Source organism: Microcebus murinus, chromosome 15, assembly GCF_040939455.1.
Source record: "Microcebus murinus isolate Inina chromosome 15, M.murinus_Inina_mat1.0, whole genome shotgun sequence".
Classification (NCBI taxonomy): domain Eukaryota; kingdom Metazoa; phylum Chordata; class Mammalia; order Primates; family Cheirogaleidae; genus Microcebus; species Microcebus murinus.
Genome location: NC_134118.1, coordinates 11268415 through 11274971, shown reverse-complemented (window position 1 = coordinate 11274971; position 6557 = coordinate 11268415). Strand labels below are relative to the sequence as shown.

Here is a 6557-nt window from a genome sequence, read left to right as displayed (position 1 = left end):
TCCGTCACTGTCTCGTGCCTGATGTTCCTTCTTATGGTGTATCTCTCTTCATATTGCATCTCGTAATTCAGTAGTATGCTTGAGCTTCTTTTTTATCGAGGTGGCTGCCTTTCTCAAGCAAAAGCAGAAGCTGCCAGTATTTGAAATAACAACATACCAAAATGTGTGGGATGTAGCTAAAGCAAATGCTTAGAGGAAAATTTGTAGCATTACAGTTACCCCTTGGTATTTGTGGAAGATTGGTTCTATGAATCCCCAACTGATACCAAAATCAACACTCAAGTCCCTTATATAAATGGTGTAGTATTTGACATGACCTATACATATCCTCCTGTATACTTTAAATCATTTCTAGATTACTTATAATACCTAATACAATGTAAATGCTCTGTATATCATTCTTATACTAAATTTTTGGGGGAATAATAACAAGAAAAAAAGTCTGTACATATTCAGTACAAATGCAACCTTCCATTTTTTCCCAATTTTTTGATCTATAGTTCATTGAATCTATGGATACAGAACCCACAGATACAAAAGGTTGACTATATATGCTTACATCAGAAAAGAAAAAAAATCTTAATAATTGCTGTGGTCTGAATGTTTGTATCTCCCCCAAATCCACATGTTGAAACCTAATTACCAATGTGATGGCATTAGGAAGTAGGGTCTTTGGGAGGTGACTAGGTCATAAAGGCAGAGCTTGATGAATGGAATTCATGCCCTTATAACAGAGACCCCACAGAGGTAGCTCACCCCTTCCACCATGTAAGGACACAGCAAGAAGGTGCTGTCTATGAACAAGAAAGTGGGCCCTTACTAGATGCGAAATCTGAAGGCAACTTGATCTTGAACTTCCTGGACTTCGGAACTGTGAGACATAAATTTATGTTAATTATAAGCTATACCATTTAAGTTATTTTTGTTATAACAGTCTGAATGGACTAAAGACAATAATCTAAATTTATTCCTTAAGAAACTGTAAAAAAGACAGCAAACTATTAAGTATTGATACTACACTTGATCCTAGCCAAAAGGCTGAGAAGCGATTATTAAGTATTGAAATGTCCAATTTCCTTACATACTAAGTTTGACAGTTCATCTCTCTGATATTTCATTTTGACACTGCTCACTTGTTTGGTTTTTTTTTAATTGTGAAGGTACATCCTCAGCCTTTCATATGCATGCTGTAGGTTGTGATTATCTTTCAAAAATTTTTTAAGAGCAATTTTTGTGGAATTATGGATAAGTTAAAAATTCATGTTATTTTCAAATATGAGTTCTGTCATGGAACCAATGCAGCACACACAGCTCAAAATATCAATGAAGTGTTTGGGAGGGATGTGGCTAATGAACACACAGTACGTCAATGGTTTGAGAAGTTCCATTCTGGTGATTTTAATCTTGAAAATGATCCATGTGGGCGACCTCAGACCAAAGTGGGTAATGATGAGTTGAAAGCTGTAGGGGAAGGGAATCCATCTCAACCTACATGTGAACTAGCAGCAAGGTCTGACATTACTATTCCAACAATATTGGACCATTTGAAAAAAATTGGCAAGGTAAAGAAGCTGGATAGATGGGTACTGCTTGAATTAAACGACTGTCAGAAGAGACATTTTCTCAAAGCTTTCATTTCTTTGCTGTCACAAAATAAAGGTGAACAATTCCTACAACATATTATTACGTGTGATGAAAAATGGATACTTTCTGACAATCACAAGCATTTGGCACAATGGTTGGATAAAGACAAAGTGCCAAAACACAGCCCCAGAACAAATATTCATAAAAAAGTTAATGGTGGCCGGGCGCGGTGGCTCACGCCTGTAATCCTAGCTCTCTGGGAGGCCGAGGCGGGCGGATTGCTCGAGGTCGGGAGTTCAAAACCAGCCTGAGCAAGAGCGAGACCCCGTCTCTACTATAAATAGAAAGAAACTAATTGGCCAACTAATATATATAGAAAAAATTAGCCGGGCATGGTGGCTCATGCCTGTAGTCCCAGCTACTTGGGAGGCTGAGACAGAAGGATCGCTTGAGCCCAGGAGTCTGAGGTTGCTGTGAGCTAGGCTGACGCCACGGCACTCACTCTAGCCTAGGCAACAAAGTGAGACTCTGTCTCAAAAAAAAAAAAAAAAAAAAAATAAGTTAATGGTGCCTGTTTGGTGGTCCAGCGCTGGTACTATCGGCTCCAGCTTCATGAACCCTGGTCAGTAGATGATAGCTGATGTATACTGCAACCAACTGGATGAAATGATAAGGATGCTTGTGATTCAGCAGCCGAGACTGGTCAATACAGACAGGCCAATCCTCTGGCAAGGCAACACTTGATCACGTGCCGCACAAACAACGGTGCTCAAACTACAGAGGCTGGACTTGGGAACTCTCTGCCATCCACTGTATTCACCAGACCTTGCACCAACTGACTGCCACTCTTTCCAGGCTTTGGACCACTTCATACAAGGAAAAATATTCAATTCTCAACAAGCTGTGGAAGATGCCTTTAGTGATTTCTTCACCACTTGCTCGCCAGGTTTCTTCACTGCTGGCATAAACGAGCTACCGTTAAGAAAGCCAAACTGTGTCGATAGTTTAGGTGTAGCCAAACTAAGCTGACTGTACAGCTTCTCATTTGAGATATAATAAACTACACTTTTGAGTTTGATTTGAAATCAGACATTTCATATTTAATGACCTATTAAATTCAGAGCAAAAGAATGAGGAAAATAACAAATGAATAAGCAGAAGTCAATGACATTAATAACAAAAAAACAATGAAACCAAAAAAGCTGGTTCTTTGAAAAGATAAATAAAATTGATAAACGTTTAGCCAGACTGAGCATGGATATAAAAAAGGACATTCAAATTACCAGTACAGGCATACCTTAAAGATATTGCATATTCCATTCCAATCATCGAAGTTTATGTAATATTCTAAATCCTTTGTTGTCATTTCAACAATGCTTACAACATCTTCATCAGGAATAGATTCCATTTCAAGAAACCATTTTCTCTGCTCATTCATAAGCAGCAGCTCCTTATCCATTAAAATTTTATCCTGAGATTGCAGCCATTCAGTCACATCTCCAGGCTCCACTTCTAAATCTAGTTCTCTTGCTATTTCCAGATCTGCAGTTACTGCCTCCACGGAGTCTTGAACCCCTCTAAGTCATCCATGAGGGTTGAAATCAACTTCTTCCATACACTTGTTAATATTGATGATATTCTGACTTCTTCCCATAAATCATGAATGTTCTTAATGGCATCTAGAATCATGGTAAATCCTTTCCAGAAGGTTTTCAGTGTACTTTACCCAGATCCATCAGAAGAATCACTGTCTATGGCAACTATAGCTTTACAAAATGTTATTTCTTAAATAATAAGACTTGGAAGTCAAAATTGCTTCTTGATCCATGGGCCGCAAAATTAATGTTGTGGTAGCAGGCATGAAAACAACATTAATCTCCTTGTATATCTCTATCAGAGCTCTTGGGTGACAACATATATTGTCAATGAGCAGTAATATTTTGAAAGGAGTCTTTTTGTCCGAGTATGGATCTCAACAGCGGGCTTAAAACATTCAGTGAACCACACTATAAGTAGATGTGCTGTCATCCAGGCTTTGTTGTTCCATTTATAGAGCACAGGTAGAGTAGATTTAGCATACTTCTTAAGGGCCTAAGATTTTCAGAATGGCAAGTGAGCACTGGCTTCAGCTGAAAGTCACCAGCTGCATTAGCCCCTAACAAAAAAGTCAGTCTGTCTTTTGAATTTTTAAAGCCAGGCATTGACCTTTCCCCTCTAGCTATGAAAGTTCTAGGTGGCATCTTCTTTCAGTAGAAGGCTACTTCATTTACATTGAAAACTGGTTGTTTAGTGTAGTCACCATCAATGACCTTAGCTAGATCTTATAGATAACTTCTGAAGCTTCTACATCAGCACCTTTTGTTTCACCTTGCACTTTTATGTTATGCAGATAATTTATTTCTTTAAACCAACTTCTGCTCACTTCAAACTTTTCTTCTTCAGCTTCCTCATCTCTCTCAGCCTTCACAGAATCAAAGAGAGTTGGGGTCTTCCTCTGGATTAGGCTTTGGTTTAAGGGTATGTTGTGGCTGGCCTGATCGTCTATCTAGACCACTCAAACTTTCTCTATATCAGTAATAAGGATGTTTTGCTGTCTTATCATTCGTGTGTTCGCTGGAGTAGCACTTTTAGTTTTCTTCAAGAACTTTTCCTTTGCATTCACAACTTGGCTAACCATTTGGTACAAGAGGCCTGGCTTTCGGTCTGTCTTGGCTTTGGGCATGCCTTCCTCACTAAGCTTAATCATTTCTAACCTTTGCATTCACAACTTGGCTAACCATTTGGTACAAGAGGCCTGGCTTTCAGCCTGTCTTGGCTTTGGACATGCCTTTCTCACTAAGCTTAATCATTTCTAACGTTGGACTTAAAGTGAGAGATGCGCAACTCTTCCTTTCACCTGAATACTTAGAGGCCATTGCAGGGTTATTAATTGGTCTAATTTCAATATTATTGTGCCTCAGAAAAGAGGGAGGCCCAAAGAGAGGGAGAGAGATGGGGGAGCAGCTGCTGGGTGTAGCAATCAGAACACACTTGGCACTGATCAATTAAATGTACCATCTTACATGGCTGCAGTTCCTGGTACCCCAAAACAATTCCAATGGCAACATCAAAGGTTATTGACCACAGATCACCATAACAGATATAATTATGATGAAAAGTTTGAAATATTGTGAGAATTAGCAAAATGTGGCACAGACATGAAGTGAACTCATGCTGTTAGAAAAAATGGCACCAATAGACTTGGTTGCCACAAGGTTACCACACATCTTGAATTTGTAAATAACACAATATCTGGGATGCACAATAAAGCGAAGTGCAATAAAACGAAGTATGCCTATATTAGGAATGAAAGAAAGAATATCACTGCAGATGCTGCAGATATTTAAAGGGCAATAGGGAATATGATGAACAACTGTATGCCGTTAACTTTGACAATTTAGATAAAAATGGACAAATTATTTGAAAGACACAAATTAACCAAAGCTCACTCAAGAAGAAATAAATGAGCCCAAAGGTTCTGTGTATTAAAGAAATTTAATTCATATTTTACATTTTGCTGAGAAAGAAAACTTCTGGTTCGTATGAGTTCAAATGTATGTATTGCCAAATATTTTAAAGAAGAAATAATACCAATTCTACACAAACCCCTTTAGAAAATAGAAGGGAGAAATAGCCAACTCATTTATTGAGGTCAGCTTTATATCCTGATACCAAAACCAGACAAAGAGATTACCAGAAAACAACAGAACAATAACTCAAGGACACAGATGCAAAAAAAATATCAGTAAATGGAACTGATAAAATTGTTAGACTCTAAATGGAGTCACTTGTCTTGAAAACCCTGACACATAGAGCCAGGGAAAGCCGTGAAGGGAGGATTCTCATGCACAAATGCCTAATAATAAGAACTACCAGAAGAGACTCTGCAAAAACCACAATCTTGCATAAAGGCGATAGAGACCTTATACACACACACACACAAACAAGAACTTTTGCAAGCATATCTGCTCAGCTACTATCTGCCAGCCTTGAACTGGCACCACCCTTGTTATTGGTCTCTGTAGCCAAGGATAGTTGTCTCAAAACAATTATGTAATCCTCCTCATTTTTCCTTTAAAAACCATTGTGTTTAAAAACCATCTCCTTGAATATGCACACAGTTTACTATGGCAAGTGTATTGCCGTTGCAAAGCCCATTCCTGAATAAATATCATTTTCTCTTAGAGAGCCTCTCTCTGTCATTTAGGTTGACAAAATCCAGCAATGTATGAGAATGATGACACATCTTGATCAAGTGAGCTTTATCCAGGAAATGAAAGATGAAGTCAACATTCAAAAGTTAATCAATGAAATTTACCACATCCACAAACTAAAGAAGAAAAACAGTATGATCATCTCAATAGATTCAGTAAAAGCATTTGATCAAATTCAGCTACTATTTTTTTTATATTTTTATTTTTTAAAATTTTTCTCTTACTTTATTATCTTTTGTTTTCTTTTTCTTTCTTCATTCATCACATACTTAGATGATCAAATTCAGCTACTATTTTAACAATTAAAAAAATCTTCTCAGCAAACTAGAAAAAGAAGAAACCTTCCTCATAAAGGACTTCTACAAAATAGAAAACAGCTATAATCTTACAACCATCATCACACTTAATAGTGAAAGACTGATCTTTCCACCTGAGATAAGGAACAGTCACTGATTGTTTGCTCTCACTATTCCTATTCCACACCATATTGGAGGTCCTAATCAGTATAAGGAGTTAAAAAAGTAAATCAAAGTTATGAATAGGAAAGAAATACAATAGTCTCTATTCATATGCAATTTGATTGTACATATGGAAAAATCTCAAAGTATCTACCAAAAAGCTTCTAGATCTAATAAGTTTAGCAATATAATAAGACACAATGTCAACATACAAAAATTCATTGTAATTCTATATACTAGCAGCAAACAATCATAAATTGAA

At 37.3% G+C, this 6557-nt stretch overlaps 1 pseudogene; it reads right to left on the bottom strand.

Moving 5' to 3' along the window:
• Positions 1-939: 939 nt before the first annotated feature.
• LOC142876735 (uncharacterized) lies at positions 940-1050 on the bottom strand (annotated as a pseudogene).
• Between the last annotated feature and the right edge of the window lie 5507 nt (positions 1051-6557).